The 18,580-nt window shown below is 46.0% G+C and overlaps 1 long non-coding RNA gene across 1 annotated transcript in view; it reads right to left on the bottom strand.

Annotated features, from left to right (window-relative positions):
• Positions 1-18,580, bottom strand: part of LOC142761380 (uncharacterized) — a 45,521-nt gene extending 26,941 nt beyond the window's left edge. The window contains exon 1 of the long non-coding RNA XR_012883623.1: positions 18,444-18,580. This is a non-coding gene — a long non-coding RNA (uncharacterized LOC142761380). The remainder of the gene's footprint in view (positions 1-18,443) is intronic.

The raw sequence follows: 18,580 nt of genomic DNA, 5'->3' as shown, positions 1-18,580 counted from the left end.
ATTTATCGGTCTACAGAATGTGGTCTATTAGAAGAAAAAAAAATCGGAATATAATGCAGGAGGTGGTTCATGTAGTGTTTGATTGCCTAACGTATCTATAGGACGACATTCACCCAATGGATACCTAAAGAGTGTCCTTTTGGCATCTGTTGGGTGGGTCAATATCTGCATACCTTCTTATCAACTGTATAGAATAGTGTAGTCAACTATTCTATATATATTTTTTAACACGGGAGACTATGGGCAACCTATATAGTGGCATTTGTTGGAGGTTTTCGAAATCCTCCTGACGAATGGCTCTGACGTAGTGAATAGACACTAAGGGCGGATTTACACGAGCGTGTGCGTTTTGCGCTTGCAAAAAATGCAGCGTTTTGCGCGCGCAAAAGGCACTTAACAGCTCCGTGTGTCATCACCATATGATGCGCGGCTGCGTGATTTTCGCGCAGCCACCATCATTATGACACTCTGTTTGTATGTTTGTAAACAGAAAAGCACGTGGTGTTTTTCTGTTTACATTCATACTTCTTACTGGTGATGCGCGAATCACGCGCGTCCCACGGAAGTTCTTCCGTGTGGCATGCGTGATTTTCACGCACCCATTGACTTCAATGGGTGCGTGATGCGCAAACAGCGCAGAAATATAGGGCATGTCGTGCATTTCACGCAGCGGACACACGCTGTGTGAAAATCACGGACTGTCTGCACGGCCCCATAGACTAACATAGGTCCGTGCGACGCACGTGAAAATCACACGCGTTGCATGGACATATATCACGTTCGTGTAAATCCGCCCTAAAGCTGAGGCAGAAAGCTGGAGACTAGGGCTTGTAAAGTCAAGAACTAAAAATGGCTCAAAGATATAGGATATTAGAAAAACACATTTTCCCATTTATACAACTTTGTTGCTTATACTGTATAATGCCTCATGTACACGACCGTAATTTTCTTCCGTAATTACGGAATCCATTCATTGCTATCGGCCACAGACACCTTTCCGTATATTTACGGTTGTATGTCTGTGCCATAGAAATGATCCGCAAATTATAGGACATTTAATTGCGCCGCGGACTCGCCCATAGAAGTCTATGGGTGCTTCCGCAATTACGGATGACTACGGATGTGTATCTGTAGTAGTCAGATCCGTATTTGCTGACAGCAAAATCCTTTACAGTCGTGTGCATGAGGCCTTCCTTACTCAGGTACAACACTATGAAGCGTGTAGCTGTATTATAGTGTGTTAATATCGCCATCTAGTGGATGAGATGAAGAAAAACTCAACCACTTTGGTATATATAAAATTTAAGGGGGCATATTATACTGTGCAATATTTTACTATTCATACACTACAGATGCTAGAATTAGGATTGGTGCATATTATAACGTTCCACTCTGTCGAGCTTCAGCCTCTGTGCAAAGAATTGCAGTAGTGAGAGCTGCTGTAGATTCATGGACACCTATATAATAGCAGGTCCTACTACTCCATCTTGATTCTAGCCTTTGAGGCAATATTACCATATAGTAGAGGACCATGTTAAAATAAATACTGCTTTATTAATACATAAAAAATATATCAATAATAAAGATTCATTTATAGAAAGCTCAGAGGTGCGCCATCCACGAGACAATGTGAGAACTTCCCTGAAAGCCTGAGATCAGATTCAACATTTTGGCAGGTCTAAAGTGCCATCGCTGCACTTTCCAATTATCTATTTGGGGTATGGCACACTCTTTTGCTTTTCATCTCAGGCAGTAAAGAAGTCTGGATCCTCCACCAGCTGTCTGTACCAGCGCCTCCGAATTGCTGCCCGCATAAATAATCATGTAGCGTCCTGAGGGGCAGCCACATGCTCCAGAGAAAAGGCAGAAGCAGCTTTTGAACACTTCTCTCCCATTTGTCATACCCGGTGCTCAGTTAGCACAATATAGAATTGCACTAGAGCTGCATCCAGCACAGGCCGGACTGACCCTGGCACAGTGGAGGGTAGGCCAGACATGACAGGGATAGGATGTAGGATATAGCGCACAGCTAGGTGGGGGCAGAGTTAGTAAGAGGGGTGTGGACGTTATGGGGAGGGAGGGATTAGCAGGGGTATTAGAGGCTGTGTTGTTGGGTTCCCGGTCTTTTAGATGGGAGCAGCACACAGCAGGTACATAATACCCAAACTCCTGCATTCCTCGTTTTATGTGCTGCAGTTCATATGGCGTCAGCGGAATTTTTTATTCAGAAGCTGTGAGCTGCTGCTGAGCATGGCCCTGCTTGGCTGGAGGAGCAGGTGGCGGCTTTAGTCAGCTTCTTCTCCCCCACACCGTGCTAGGCGTTCCCGCCCGCCTACGCGGCTGAGCCCTGATATGGCTCCGAGGACTAGGCGCCACACGAGGAGCACCTCAGGGGACCCTCCGTCCCTGGCTTCTGGCGGCTCTACTCCAGCAGCCAGGGCCGGGTGGAATCCTTCTCCGCGGCGGAGTCAGCGGAGGTGGAGGGTTGCGGCCTACACTTCCGGCCACCCCTCCACTCTCCTGTTCTGCAGTTCGATCTCAGGACCCGACGGCCGCCCCCGGTTATGTGCCCGCGGATGGAGGTGGCAGGGAGCCTGCTTTAGGCACGGGCAGCGAGTGGCCGGCCCTCCCACAACCTACACACTGCCGGTTTTGGAAGGAGGTGGTCAGCCCTTCCCTTACCTCGGTTCCGGCTAGAGTGCATGCCTGTTCGTGCTGCAGTGGGTCGGGAACCAGGCATGCAGATGACTTGGATGATGGTGAGCTTCGTGAGCAGGACGCCCCAGCTGATGGGTCCACAGCCCAGTGCAGCTTGGTGAGTGCATTTCACCATCTTTACCTTTTCCTGCTATCCTTATGTTTCCTGTCTGGGGTGGTTTCGGGGGTTCTGGGACTTGGGGGACTGTACATGATGGGGGGTCTGGGTTATTGAATGTTGATGGTGGGGGTGATAGTCTGCGAGATCTAGTCGGTTGCGTTAGGGAATTGTTGGGCCATTTGGACGGAACTAGCGTCGCCAGATCACCTACCCCGTCACCACACATGGCGTGGGTGGGATCGATTAAGGAAGGGCATCAGTGGCGGCCTTCCTGCTCCGGTGGGGAGTGCGGGCGGTACCACGAAATCGGTGGCGGTCTCGGTTCAGACTGACTCGACGGCGGCGGTCAATGGGGTTAGTCTTGATGACAAAGCAAGAGGGAAGGTTTATGTGTGCTTTATGGGACCTTTGGGGATGCATTTAAAACAGGAGATCAGGAAAAAAATTGGAAGGACGAATACGTTGAGATTTTTTCCTTATTACCACCTGAAAAATGTAATCTTGATAAGGGAAAACGCGACGAGAGTAAGAAGGAAGAGAAGGAGGAGCGTCTGTTATCGCCTTATACCCAAAACGTATGTTAACTGGTTACAGGCATTCGCCATTTTAGCTAGTGTCATAGGTGAGAAGGCGCCGGAGCATTGTTCCCCCCCTTTTCTGCTATATTGATTCCATTGGGAACCGTAATAGGGTTTACGGCAGTCTGGCTTGGCTGAGGTATGATGAACAATTTAGGCAAAGGAAAGCAGTTCGTCCCAGTATTAGGTGGGATCATAAGGATATTGTCCTTTGGTTGCGAGTCACTGCTCTGGTTAGACCGGGCCAGTCCTTTCCCAGGAGCGAGGGGTCATCGGGTCAGTCTTCCTAATCCGGCCCTGGTGGTAACTCCAAACTCGGCCTCTGCTGGCAGTTCAATTATGACCAGTGTAAATTGGGTACAGAGTGTAAATTCAAGCACATCTGCTCTCAGTGCAATGGTTCTTCCCACGGGGCATCTAAATGCTTACGTAAGGGGAAGCGCGGCAGGGGAGGGGGTTTTAATTCCAGTCATGGGGGTGACTCCAGTGAAACTGGAAAGGATGGTCAAGTTTCTAAATAATTATCCTGATAGGCCCAAGGCGCAACTGTCATTTGACAATTTTGACATTGGTTTTCGCATCCCCCTTCCCCCTCAAATTTGAAGTCCGCTTATCAACATCCCGATGTGGTTAGGGACAAATTGACCAAGGAGGTGGAGTTGGGTCACATGGCTGGGCCGTTTAGTTCCGTCCCCATGCCAAATTTAGTCGTCTCTCCATTGGGGGTTGTCCCCAAGAAGGAGGTGAACAAATTCAGTTTGATTCATCACTTGTCTTATCCGAAGGGAGCATCGGTTAACGACGGTATAGATCGCGACCTCTGCTCCGTGATATACACGTCGTTTGATGCTGCGGTTAATTGGATGCACTATCACGGTCCGGGGGCTTTAATGGCACAAACGGATGTCGAGACGGCCTTCCACCTTTTACCTGTAGATCCAGATAGTCAATGGTTGTTGGACTGTTTTGGCGGGAGGGGGTGTTTATGTTGATCATTGCCTCCCGATGGGCTGTTCCATTTCCTGTGCCTATTTTGAGGCGTTTAGCTCATTTTTTGGAATGGGTGGTACAGAAAGTCGATGGATTCGATTATACATTACTTAGATGATTTTTTGTGTGTTGGGATCGAGCGCTAATTTGTTGCATGCGGTGCATAGTGTGGCACGTGATTTTGGAGTTCCGTTGGCTCCTGACAATAATGCCCAGAAACTCAATGGTGGTCGTTGGACCCACCAACGACCACCATTGAGTTTCTGGGCATTACTATAGACTCAGTGGCAATGGAATGCCGTCTCCTGGTTGACAAGTTATTGGCGCTGAGATCGGAGGTTGTTCGGGCCTGTGTCGTTAAGAAAATTACCTTGAGGGAACTAGAATCCCTTCTGGGAAAACGTAACTTTGCGTGTCGCATCATGCCGAAGGGCAGGGTTTTTTTGTTGTCTTTTGGCTGCGGCTACGGCAGGTGTGCGCAAATCTCACCATTTTATACGGCTCACGGCGGAGCTTAAGGCGGATTTCAGAGTGTGGGAGGATTTCCTTGAGTGCTATAATGGCCGTTCCTTTTTGATGGCTTCATTGGTGGATAACGTTGATGTTGATCTATTCACGGATGCGTCGGGTGTAGTGGGTTTTGGGGCTTTCTTTCATGGGCAGTGGTGTAACGGGTCTTGGCCGGTTAGTTGGGCGGAATCGGGACTCACAAGCAATTTGGCCCTGCTCGAGCTGTTTCCCATCGTGATAGCTGTAACCATTTGAGGTGACAGGCTCAGGGACAGGAAAATGAGGTTCCATTGCGATAACTTGGGGGTGGTCATGGCTATTAACAACATTTCAGCTTCTTCCCCTCCGGTTGTGCGCCTGCTGCGTCATTTGGTGTTGGTGTGTTTGGGTTTGAATGCTTGGGTGGTGGCGGTACTTGTGCCTGGTGTAGATAACTCTATAGCTGATTCTGGTTGTTGGTGCCAGATGCAGATGAAGTGGGTGTTGTTTGTCCGGGCCATCTGTGGCATTGGGTGTTCGAGTGGCGGGAACTTTGATTAGGCGGTCGTTGGCAGACAGTACATGGGTGGCATACACGGTCAACTGGAGTTATTGGGAGGAGTGGTTAGAATCATTGGGTGACGTCGGGTCGGATGATGACAGGTTAGTGGAGCTGCTTTTCTTCTTGGGCCATGCGGCGGAATCAGAATGATCGGTCGCTCGATGGTGGCCCTCGCTTTTTGTTTTAAATTACGGGGTTTGAAGGACGTGACAATAGAGTTCTTAGTGGGTCAGGCGTTAAAAGGTTTCCATAAGGGGGCGGCGGAAAAAGATGCCAGGCGGCCGGTTTCTTTTCAATTGTTGGTGAAATTGGGTAGCTGGGTCGGTTTAGTTTAGAGTTCTCCTCACGAGTATCGTTTGTTCCATTTCGCTTTCTCTTTAGCCTTTTTCGGGGCCCTCAGGATTGGGGAACTAGTTTCACCCAGCTCTCGGCGCCCTGGTGGTCTTTTACAGGAAGATGTGGTTCTAAAACGGATCAATTCGGTAAGGGGAAGCGAGTGGTTATATTTGCAGTTCCAGGGAGTGAGGTCTGCCCGGTGCGTTGTCTATGGGCCATGTTATGTCATGTCGATGGTTCCTTCTTGTCCAAATTTCAGTTCACTGCTGTTTTTAAGAAATGCGTGGTGGTTGGGGTTGTTGGAGTGGCTCATAATTCATCCCATTCATTTCATATCAGGGCTGTGACGGAAGCTAGTAGGCGGGGCCTGGATGAGGCTGGTGTTCAGCGTATCAGTTGTTGGGAATTTGTATGGTTCCGTTGGTACGTGCGTCCTCACCTTTTATCTAATGTGTAAGTTGGCGTGGGTTTTTTTAGGCAATGGAAGTGAACAATGATGGTGTATCCAGCACTCGATATAAAAGTTAAATGGTTTATTAGGTCATGTTAAAACAAAAGATTTAAAACAAAAATCCCGGGACCACGCTTACGCGTTTCAGACCGTTAAGGTCCTCAGTCATAGCTTGGAAAACACGGTCGTGTGCATTGGCCGATAGGTTAACATGTGTTTTATACTATCCGCAATTGCGGATAGTTTACAGCCGCAAATGCACAATCGTGTGCATGAGGCCTTAAAGTGTTTGACAAAGGGGGGGGGGGTTCCCTCTATCAGCGCATAGGCATCCCACAACACTGATGGGTTATGAAAAATGGTGATAATGCCTACGCGTTTCGGACATCGCTTATGTCCTTATTCATGGCTTGTCATAAATAACACAATAGCATTCCGTAGTTTATATCCAGTCAATATGGTTAGTAATGACCGGGTGTAAACTTAACAGTAGATGTAATTTCAATATAACATAAAGGGGACAACTTAAGCTATAGAATTAAATTAAAATCAAGATTAAAATGATTAAACAAGTATTGGTCGAAACAAATAACTATATATACTGGCAATATTGATGAAAGAGTTGCACAAAGAGTTGCACAAATAAGCATATTTTGCAAGGATTCGAACTACATCTATAGAAACCTCTATGATGTAGCCAGGTGGTTTTTGTTTCACACGATGTAAACAGCGAGGGAGAAAGTGAATTGCCCAAAGTGCGGGCTCTACGCGATACTATACGGCAACCTTCTTTAACCCCTTAAAGACGCAGCCCAGTTTGGGCCTTAAAGAGGCTCTGTCACCAGATTTTGCAACCCCTATCTGCTATTTCAGCAGATAGGCGCTGCAATGTAGATTACAGTAACGTTTTTATTTTTAAAAAACGAGCATTTTTGGCCAAGTTATGACCATTTTCGTATTTATGCAAATGAGGCTTGCAAAAGTACAACTGGGCGTGTTGAAAAGTAAAAGTACAAGTGGGCGTGTATTATGTGCGTACATGTGGCTCTAGTATGCTCGTGGACTAAAACACAAGCCCCAGAAGCAAAGAAGCAACTCGTGCATTTTGGGGCCTCTTTTTTTATTAGAATATATTTTAGGCAGCATGCCAGGTTTGAAGAGGCGTTGTGGTGTCAAAACAGTAGGAATCCCCCTCAAGGAATTCATTTATGGTTGTTGTTACCATTTTGACCCCACAGTTTTTTCAAAGCACGTATTTGAATTGGGCTGTGAAATTTAAAAAACGACATTTGTTTCAATAAGATTTCATTTTTGACCAAAATGTCTTATTTTCACAGGGAACAAAATACCCCATCTTGTTGCCCAATTTCTCCTGAGTGCAGGAATACCCCATTTGTGGTGATAAACTGCCGTTTGTGCCCATGGGAGGCCTCAGAAAGGAAGGAGCGCTATGTGTTCTTTAGAGTGCAGATTTTGCTGGATTGGTTTTCGGGTGCCATGTCGCATTTGCAGAGTCTCAGAGGTATCAAAGCAATAGAAACCCACAAGAATTGACCCCATTTTGGAAACTACTCCCCTCAAGGAATTCATTTATGGTTGTTGTTACCATTTTGACGCTACAGTTTTTTCACAGCACGTATTTGAATTGGGCTGTGAAATTTAAAAAACTACATTTGTTTCAATAAGATGTTGTTTTTGACCAAAATTTCTTATTTTCACAGGGAATTTCTCCTGAGTGCGGCAATACCCCATTTGTGGTGATAAACGGGCGTTTGGGCCCATGGGAGGATTCAGAAGGGAAGTGTAGCGCCCATGGCCGCGGGCCGTCGGGTTTACTCACCTCCCGATGCCCGCAGCCATGGATCCGTGAGCGCTGGTCCCCATCTCCTTCCTAGGAAACGCCAGCATTCACTTCCGCCCCGTTCTGCTGTGTCCCGTAGGGTGCGTGCGCACGCTCGTGCCCGGCCTTAAAGGGCCAGCGCGCGCACAAGGGAAATCGTCATCATCAACTGCCATGATTTCCTGGTCTATAAGAAGGCCCCAGGCCTTCTGATCCTTGCCTGAGCATTGTTAGTCTATCCCAGTCTGTCTCGCAAATGGTCCCTTAGTGTTTCCCCGTTCCAGTTGTTACCCGTGCCCTGTTACCCGTTCCTGTATCCCGTATTGTCCTTGTTCCTGTGCCTACCAGTGTTGGAGTCGTGTCTACTGCACCTGCTATCGTTTGCCACGTCCAGTGTCTTCTGCCACGTCCAGTGTCTTCTGCCACGTCCAGAGTCTTCTGCCACGTCCAGAGTCTTCTGCCATGTCCAGTATCTTCTGCTACATCGGATACTGCCCGCCACGTCTGGCGCTACCTTCTGCACCGGCCTCCATCCGTGCTGAAGCCACAGCCACCGTCTGGACTAGTTCAGGTACCCAAGCATAGCTATCTGCTATTGGCCTAGTGGGTCCACATACCCTTTGACCGTGACAGGAAGGACCACCATTTGGCCTACTGTAGCTTTTCTGGTGCGAAGTCATGTATGAAGAACCCCTGAGGTACAAGTACAGTTGAAACCCCCGAGAAGTGACCCCATTTTAAGAACTACACCACTTAAGGCATTCATCTAGAGGGATCAGATGGTGCAGATAGTGCAGAGTGAGATTTGTAATTTCCTATACATATGCCATTTCAGTGTCCAATATATTGTGCCCAGTATGTGTCACCAGAGACATACACCCCATAAATTGTAATGTGGGTTCCCCGGGTACAGCAATACCCTACATGTGGCTGTTATCTGCTGCCTGGACACATGGCAGGGCTCAGAAGGGAAAAACCACCATTTAGCCTACTGGAGCTTTTCTGGTGCTAAGTCATGTATGCATAACCCCTGAGGTACCAGTACAGTTGAAACCCCCGAGAAGTGACCCCATTTTAAGAACTACACCGCTTAAGGCATTCATCTAGAGGTGTAGTGAGCATTTTGGTCACACAGTTATTGTGTAAAAGGTAATGCGCAGCAGATGGTGCAGAGTGAGATTTGCAATTTCCTATACATATATGCCATTTCAGTGTCTGATATATTGTGCCCAGCATGCGCCACCTCAGACATACACCCCATAAATTGTAATGTGGGTTCTCCCTGGTATGGCAATACCCTACATGTGGCTGTTATCTGCTGCCTGGACACACAGCAGGGCTCAGAAGGGAAAGATGAGGGGGATAAACTGTGCGGAGTGCATCAGGGTAAATAAAAAATCAAGGGATGTATGGTAAATTTTAAAACAATCTTTTATACAGAGCCCTGGTTTTTTGGGACAGGCGTCACATTGATATATTGTGTCCTCCCTTATCCCCCTCTTATAGCAGACTTTGCACCTCTTTTGACTTTTGCCCTTCTTGCCAGTTTGGGGAACTTCTCCTGGAAAGTGTTGCCCTGGTATGATGCGTGTGGCCTCGCTTCCAGAAGTACTGGGTGCCCCCCCCTTTTCCTGGTCCCTAAAAATTAGGTTCTTGATAACCACCTCTTGAAATTCCAGGAAAGTTCCCCTCTGGCCTGCACATCGACGTAGCACGTACGCGTTGTACAATGCCATCTATATGATGTGCACGGCCAGCTTCTTATACCACACCCTCGATTTCCGCATGGCGCTGTAGGGCTTCAGGACTTGACCTGACAAGTCCACCCCTCCCATGTACCTATTGTAGTCCAGGATGCAGTCTGGTTTGGGGGTCTTTGTACTGGTTCCTCGTACAGGTACATGGGTACTGGTGTGGCCATGTATTGTTGTCAATACAAGGACATCTCTCTTGTCCTTGTATTGACAACAATATGTTGCTGCTAGAATGTGGCCTGCTCTCACCCCTTGTGAGTGTTTGCCCAAGAAGTGTTTTAGGGAGGCCTCTCAGATTTTTTTCTGGAAGCGAGGCACTTGAGGAGTCGGACGCTAGTATGAAAGTTATCCAGGTAGAGGTGGTAACCCTGGTCCAGCAGTGGGTGCACCAAACCCCACACAATTTTGGCGTTAATTCCCAGTAAGGGGGGCATTCTGGGGGCTGAATACAGGTGTCCTTCCCTTCATATATCCTAAATTTGTAAGTGTACCCTGACGCACTCTCGCACAGCTTATACATCTTCACGCCATACCTTGCCCTCCTACCCAGCAGGTACTGGCGGAATTGAAGCCTCTCTTTAAAATGTACCAGGGACTCATCAACAGAAATACACTTCTCGGGGGTGTATGCTGGAGCAAACCGGGCACTGAAATGGTCTAATAGGGGTCTTAGTTTATATAAACGGTCAAAACTGGGGTCATCTCGGGGTGGGCACTGCTCATTATCAGCATAATGTAAGCAGCGAAGTATTGCCTCATAACGCATCCTGGACATGGCCATACGGTACATTGGGGTGTGGTATAAGATGTCTGTGCTTCCCCGACCGCATTACGTATTGTCCCAAATGCAACACCCCCCTGACGAATTTATGGCATGGAGTATGGGGGTGCGTTCATACGAAGCGATTTTGGGGGATGGTACACAAATATATTCCAGGTTCATTGGAAAACGAATCTCCCAATGACGCCTCAAGCGCTACTGTTCCATCAGGCGCGGCCACCGGAGGAAGAGGGTGCTCGAGGGGTGAGATCACCTCCCCTGCTGGTGCACACGATTTTATTGGTGGCCTTGAGATGCCTCCTGAGTAAATGCCTGGAAACAGACACGCCGGGGTTAGACCTGATTGTGTCTCGTCTGAAACAGTTATTAGTTCTAGAGAGGGTGGAGGTGGAAAGACGGAAGGAAACGGGAACCAAGAAGCTATTCGCTAAATGGAAAATATTCATAGAATCGCAGTGCACAGCAGCCGAGGTAGTGGAAATTGTTACGCCTTTCAGGCACACAGAGTGGTATTACACGCAGCTCTTGGCAGGCACTTTAGGGGGTTTGCAACTTTGATCTAGTCAGGGGATAAATGAAATGTAGCTACTCATTAATGACCTAAGTCGTGTCGGGGATGGGGGAAGTCATGTTTCCGGTCTATATGAAGATCGACACTTATGCCATGTTTGTATATTATGTTACGTTGTATTTAATTCAAGGTTAATTTAATGACAGTTGAGTGCTGTGCACTCATGATGCAACCTTTGCGTGAAATGTTTGTAAGAAAATGTGAAAACTGTTAATAAAAAATGATGTTTTTAAAAAAAAAAAAGATGTCTGTGCTCCAGTAGGTCCTAATGGATGGCTTTTTCAGAAGCCCCATGTTCAAGAGCAGTCCCCAGAACTTGCCCAACTCTGCTGCGTCTACAGGATTCCACCTGTGGGATTGGGCATAAAATGATGTGGGGTTCTTTGTTATATACTGTTGGGCATATAAATTTGTCTGGGACACCATAAGCTCTATAAATTCATCAGTGAAAAAGAACTTTAAAAAAAACATCTCACTGAGCCCTGCCGTGTTACATTTGATCCCTGAGCTGCCCGTGTACTCAGGGATTTGGGGTCCATAATTGTCTGGTGTGGGCGTCCAAATGGGGTGACAAAACCGATAAAAACAAGGGGACATATACAAAAACACTGAAAAAGGCCATACTTACAAATGGACACAGCCAGGTCAGAAACGCTGAAGGAGTGAGCAGGTGCTTTAAATAATAATAGCCACTCCCACTAGTCTTGAGGGGACTAGTGGGAGTGGCTATTATTATTTAAAGCACCTGCTCACTCCTTCAGCGTTTCTGACCTGGCTGTGTCCATTTGTAAGTATGGCCTTTTTCAGTGTTTTTGTCCAAATGGGGTGACTTCGCTCGGGGGTATCACTTGTTGCGGGGTCACTTCTCTCAGGGATTTCAACTATGGTTATGGTCCTGTGGTGTCTCCTAGGGGTCCCTCCTCTTCATCACTGGATGAGGAGGTCGACAAATAAAACAGAGTCTCACCATCCGACGAGTCTGTGTCGGAGGCCAGAAATGAATACGCCTCTTCGGCAGTAAATGTCCGTTGGGACATGTTTGTTGTGCTTAGACAAAATGTATATACAGCAAAAAAAAATAAAAAATATTCCCTAACTGGGAGCAATAGGCTAGCACTACTGGCACAAAAGCGTGTTTTGTTTTCTGTTTTTCTTTATTTTTAGAGAACAAGTGGACTTCCCTGACACTAAAACTAGGCCTCATGCCCACTTCCGTTTTTTCCTTCAGGGTGCTAGCCATTTTTTTGACGGCTTACACCCTGACCCATTCATTTCAATGGGGCCATGCACACTTCAGTTTTTTTGACGGTCCCATTGATCTGTTCCGACAAAAGTAGAGCATGTCCTACTTTTGGCTGAGATTCCGTGACCGTGTGGCCCATACAAGTCAATGGGTCCATCAAAAAAACTGAAGGAAACTGTGTGATGGAGCCGTCGCCTAGCAACGACCGGGCTCGCAGAGGTAAACATAGAGACAGATATTGGACTGCAGTAATCGGCAGCCCCTGGACAGCGACTACCGCTGGACAGCGAATACCATGTGCGGCACTCACAATATCATGTACATAGTGTGAATGGGAATAGTTTCCTCTCGGAAACTGAAACATGGACGTGTACACGGAGTACACACGGGAAGCACACTGATCCAATCACGGACACACGGATCCGTGAAAAATGGCCATGAAAACGGTGATGGAAGTGTGCATGAGGCCTAACTAGGGCGAGGGTTCCTAACACTAAACCTAACTATATTTTATGTGAACTTCCCTAATGCTAAACCTAACTACGGCGACGATTCCCTGACACTAAACCTATCTAGATTATTCCGAACTTCCCTGACGCTAAACCTAACTACGGTGACGGGTGCCTGACGCTAAACCTAACTAGATTTTATGTGAACTTCCCTGACGCTAAGCCTAACTACGGTGACGGATTCCTGACGCTAAATTCCGCTATACCTAACTATGCTTTTTGACGGTTCCCTTACACTAACTAACCCTAATACTAATCTAACCAGTTAAGTTGTCAAAATTGGATTTAAGGGGTTCCGAGATGTTTAAAACTGCAGTTGCTCGTCTGCTATATATGGCAAAGAAGCTGATTGCTCAGCGTTGGTTGCAGGAGTTACCTCCCACACGGTCAGAGTACATTGCCAAAGTGAACTGGCTTATAGCTATGGAAAAACCTACAAACAAACAAAAAAGATCCAGCAGCACCGGTGGAAAGATGTAGGAAGATGTGGGTGCAAGCCTCAGGGAGCAGACCAAGCTCTCAATATCCACAGAGATCCAAAAATAGGCAGCACACCATAGAGTTAGTGAAAAAAGAGGGTACTTTATTGGCCCCAAGTGGAAAAACCTATATACTTTAAAAGGGGTGCTTAAAAAAAACACGAGGAGACGTGGGCTTCTTGACTGGATGACTCGGGTTTGGCTTCTGTCGAATTGACCAGAGATAGGGGTATATCTAGAAATCTTGTCTAGGGGGTAGAGAAACATAGAGGGGCTGTACTCATGTGAAACTGCTACTACTAATGCTGAAGAATGCCGTTGCTGTCTTGTTTGCTTGGGAGATGTCAAAGTATATGATGACATAATATTTGTACGGATTGGGGGGGGTTATGCTCAGGTGCACTGGTGTGGCGTTGGGGTATGGGAGAGCTTTTATGTGTTATCTTGTGTAACATGTGTGTGAATATTTCATGTGCTTGTAGTGTGAAGAGAGCACTTGTTTTGTGGAAAATGTAAAACTTGTTTGTTTTAATAAAAAGTTACTTGATTGAAAACATTTTCAAATTTGGTTAAACTAACTATTTTTTTTTCTTGTTTTTTTAACTTTTTTTTTTTTTTTGTTTTATATATTTTATATAGAAAAAAACTCCCCAGGGACTAAAAAATGTGGTCCTGAAGACTGAAAAGTTGTCAGTGATAGGAGATCACTGACCAAAAACGTGGGGGGAACTCAAGGAGGAAGGGAACAGGAGTGGGTAGTGGATGGGAAGGTGGGAAGCAAAAAAAAGTGTTTTTTTTTTTTTTTTTGTAACTTTTTTTTTTACTTCTTCTCTCTTCTGTCTCTCTGCTCACAACCGTTCTGAACGCCTCGCTAACTCCAACAGAGGCGTTCAGGGCGGTTGCAGCAGGATGTGATGTCAGGGAGAGAAAGTGAAGAGACCGATCACCGCTATTTGTCACTGACTAGCCAATAGCGGCGATCGCCGAGGCGGGACCATAGCAACTGGTTCCGGCACATTAAGCTGTGATAGCCTGCTGTCGGAAACAGCAGCTATCACAGCTCATGAACGCGCGGGGCGCGAGCGCCACTGTGCTGAATGCAGGATGTACTATTAGGTCATGGAGCGCGAACGATACAGCTACCATGACCTAATAGTATGTCCAGGAGCGGGAAGGGGTTAAAGAAAGTTGCCGTATAGTATCGCGTAGAGCCCGCACTTTGGGCAATACACTTTCTCCTTCGCTGTTTACATCCTGTGAAACAAAAACCACCTGGCTACATCATAGAAGTTTCTATAGATGTGGCTCGAATCCTTGCAAAATATGCTTATCTGCTCAACCCACCAAAACTTTCCATGATTCGGAGGGTTCTACAAATTTTTCTATAAAAACATATATTAACTGCAACAGTGAATCTGTAGTATATATCATTGAATGTACTGATTGCAGGTTAATGTATATTGGATGTACAAATAGAAAATTCAAGATAAGGAATCTTGAACACCTAGGTTATATAAGAAATCCCAAAATCATCAACATTTCTAATGCATCCAGACACTTTATTACTCACCATAATAGGTCGGTTAAAACACTAAAGACATATGCCATAGAGAGGGTCAATAATCCTGCAAGAGGGGGTAATCTAAGATGTATGTTGCTGGACAGAGAGGCATTTTAGATCTTTGGTCTCAAAGCCAGCTATCCATCAGGTCTTAATCTTAGAAAAAAGAACTCATGTTCCATTATTAAATATCATTTAGGTCATGAGAAGATAGGAGTTATGTCATCTTTGAAATACGGATCTTCACACCCCTCTCATTACTTCCTATAGATCCTTTCATATCTATTTTCCTGTTGACTATACTTTGTTGATTAAATTAAAGCAAAATAATACATTTATTACAAAATAATATCCAAAACAAAGTTGTGCAACTCTTTCATCAATATTGCCAGTACATGTAGCTATTTGTTTCGACCAATACATGTTTAATAATTTTAATCTTGATTAATTTAATTCTATAGCTTAAGTTGTCCCCTTTATGTTATATTGAAATTACATCTACCGTCAAGTTTACCCCCGGTCATTACTAACTGCCATAAATATACTCAGATAGACACAATATTTTTTAAATGAGTGGTTGATAAAATACATAATATGGTAACTTTACTTTCTTGTGCTTTTGCATTTAAGAAAGTGCAATACAGGTCTTCCGGAGTTCCGGAATGATATGAGTACCGTATAATCAAGTTGCGTTCCATTGCACCGGTATCATGCTACACTGCATTCCACCATATTGACCGGATATAAACTACGGAATGCCATTGTGTTATTTATGACAAGCCATGAATAAGGACATAAGCGTAGGCATTCTCACCATTTGCGAACCATCCCTGTATTTGAATTTTATATAGTTTGGAAATAAAGTTGGAACATCGTTCCTTTTAATATTACCTGGTGCTGGATTACAGTTTTCCTCTGTCTTTTTTACCGATGGGTTATCATTGCAGCCGACAGCCAGGCGAAAGCCCCCAGGTCTTCCACCAGTATCTGCCTATTAGGCCATGCCAGAGGCTCATACGAGCGGTGTGGCCCCTTCAAAACAGCTGATCGGCGGGGTGCCGGAAGTTGGACCCCGACCGATCACATATTGTTGGCCTTTCCTGAGGATAGGCCATCCATTTTATGGGACTGGAAAACCCCTTTGAACCTTGCCTCTTGCAGTGTTCAATAGAAATACTAACATGGCAGACCTGGAGAACTTCATTAGGCCTCCGACAACCCCTTGCGATTGCGTCACGTGAGGCATCATAGGTTAACAGAGAGCCCCCCCCCCCCTCTGCATAATGGCTTAGTTACTGCAATCGCTATTGACTGCGTCATCTAAGTGGTTAAACCATCGGGAATACAGTGATTTTCAAACAAGGTGTCAGCTGTTAGGGCCTGTTCACATCACCGTTCGCTTTCCGTTATGGGATTCCGTCTGAGCTTTCTGTCGGGTGAACCCCGCAACGGAAAGTGAAAGCGGAACCACAGCTTCCGTTTCAGTCACCATTGATATCAATGGTGACGGAAACATCGCTAATGGTTTCTGTTCGTCACCATTCCGGCAGGTTTCCGCTTCTCTGACGGAATCAATAGCGGAGTCGACTGAGCTATTGATTCCGTCGGAAAACCGGAAACCTGCCGGAATGGTGACGAACGGAAACCATTAGCGATGTTTCCGTCACCATTGATATCAATGGTGACTGAAACGGAAGCTGTGGTTTCACTTTCACTTTCCGTTGCGGGGTTCACTCAACGGAAACCTCCGACGGAACCCCGGAACGGAAAGCGAACGGTGATGTGAACAGGCCCTAATATACAACTAACACCCACTGTGTATGGAGCGGGCTCAGCTCCTGAGTTAGCTCCATTCTTCCCTCCTCCTAACTTTGACACACATGTACGTGAAATGTTAGGAAGGAGTGAAAGGGGTTGCCTACTTTAGAAAACCCACTTTCATATACCCTACCAGAGAATTCTGTTTAAATAGAGAAGATCCACTGTTCTAAGGAGTGAGCAGTTACAAAGTGTATCTCTAGAAGAGGCTGGACGCAGCTGCAGGCTTAAGGGAAGCCGACATGACCGTCCTGGTAGGGAAAGGGTTAATGTTACGAGGTCAGGGAAAGTTGAAGGAGCTGAAGGAGGGACGGGGAGGAGTTAAGGGGGGCGGGGGGGCCGTTACTGCGCTTCCCGCTGTTTCTCGGCATTGAGCCGGAAGCAGCGGGAGGAGTAACACACAGTAAGCAAAGCTCCCACCCTCCCACCCTTGTTTTGTTACTCCTTAGGTCTTATGTACGTCTGGCTATGAGCGTTGTGTTTTATTTTGTGTGCTTATTTAACATGTTTTTCTTTTTTCCGGAGTAGGTTCTGTTGTCATGGCAGCTGGCGGGGGGAGTCCTTGAGGCCAGTCAGTACAAAATGGTGGGGGGGTCGCATCGGGGGTATGCGTCCCCCAAAAAAGGTACATGGTTGAAGACTTCATCGGGTGTTATCCCTTTGAAGTGGTCTTCTGGTAGAAGGTATGTCACTTGAAGGCTTCATCGGGTGTTATCCCTTTGAAGTGGACTTCTAGTGGTCGGTATATCACTTGAGGGCTTCATCGGGTGTTATCCCCTTGAAGTGGACTTCTAGTGGTTGGAGCCATCTGCAGAGGTGAACGGTGCTTCCGAGCTGGTTTACGGCTGGAGGTAATTAGTGGTTTGCAGATGGCTAATTCGGTGTGTTCTTGAAAGGAACATCTGAAGGGGCTTCAAGGACTTCCTCTGCTCGGGTTAATGTTAACGTTTAATTGTTATTTATGATTCTGACCCATGTTGGGTCATGTGAATTATTAGGAGGAATTCTCTGGTGGATTCCTAACTAGTTATCCGAATGTTTCGGATTTAAATTGTTTTTATAAAACTGTGAAATTAATAAACGGCTGCTGTGGCCATTTCACATCCAACCTCGGTGTCATGTGTCGTTACTAAATGGGGATGGGGGATAGTATGGTTTAAGGTTAACCCACGACTCTACCTAGGCAGGTCATGCTCTGGAGGTCGTGTCCTGTCCTACATTACAAGTACAACCCAATAATATGAATGAGCAATGTGTAATGCTTAATTTCCCCTGTGGTGGCTCTGCAGGGAAATTGAACACTTACTGCCAAGTTTCCCCACAGATTACAGCTGATCGCTGCGGGTCCCAGCAGGAGAACACTTTGTGAACAGCTTATTGTCAAGGGATCCTTCTAATAAGTAGGGATTGTCCAAAGCGGACAACCCCTTTAAAGGTGTCATCCTGACAATGTAGTGTCTGGCTCCTGCAGCAAAAACATACAAAAAGCGTCATGTGTGAACATACCCTAATCATTTTACCGAGAGAATACATCTGAACATAAAACATGCAATGCTGACTTTTGATAATATTTTATAAGGTGAAAATCACCCAACCGCATTTGCTCAGAATTCACCCATTTATATACAGACAATGAATATTTTATAACCCTCTAGGCAATTACCTCCAATTAACAATGTTAACTCCCAAGTGATTACCAGATGTGGATGTTTCAGATTTGTCTACATGGCCTGAAGATGAAGGATTAATCTGTTTTACAAGTATTGAATAGAATTCCAGCCTGCAGATCAATGCCTATTC

The sequence above is a fragment of the Rhinoderma darwinii genome, chromosome 4, assembly GCF_050947455.1.
Source record: "Rhinoderma darwinii isolate aRhiDar2 chromosome 4, aRhiDar2.hap1, whole genome shotgun sequence".
In the NCBI taxonomy this organism is placed as follows: domain Eukaryota; kingdom Metazoa; phylum Chordata; class Amphibia; order Anura; family Rhinodermatidae; genus Rhinoderma; species Rhinoderma darwinii.
Note: the sequence above shows the minus strand (reverse complement) of the source record. Positions and strands in the feature narration are given on the sequence as shown.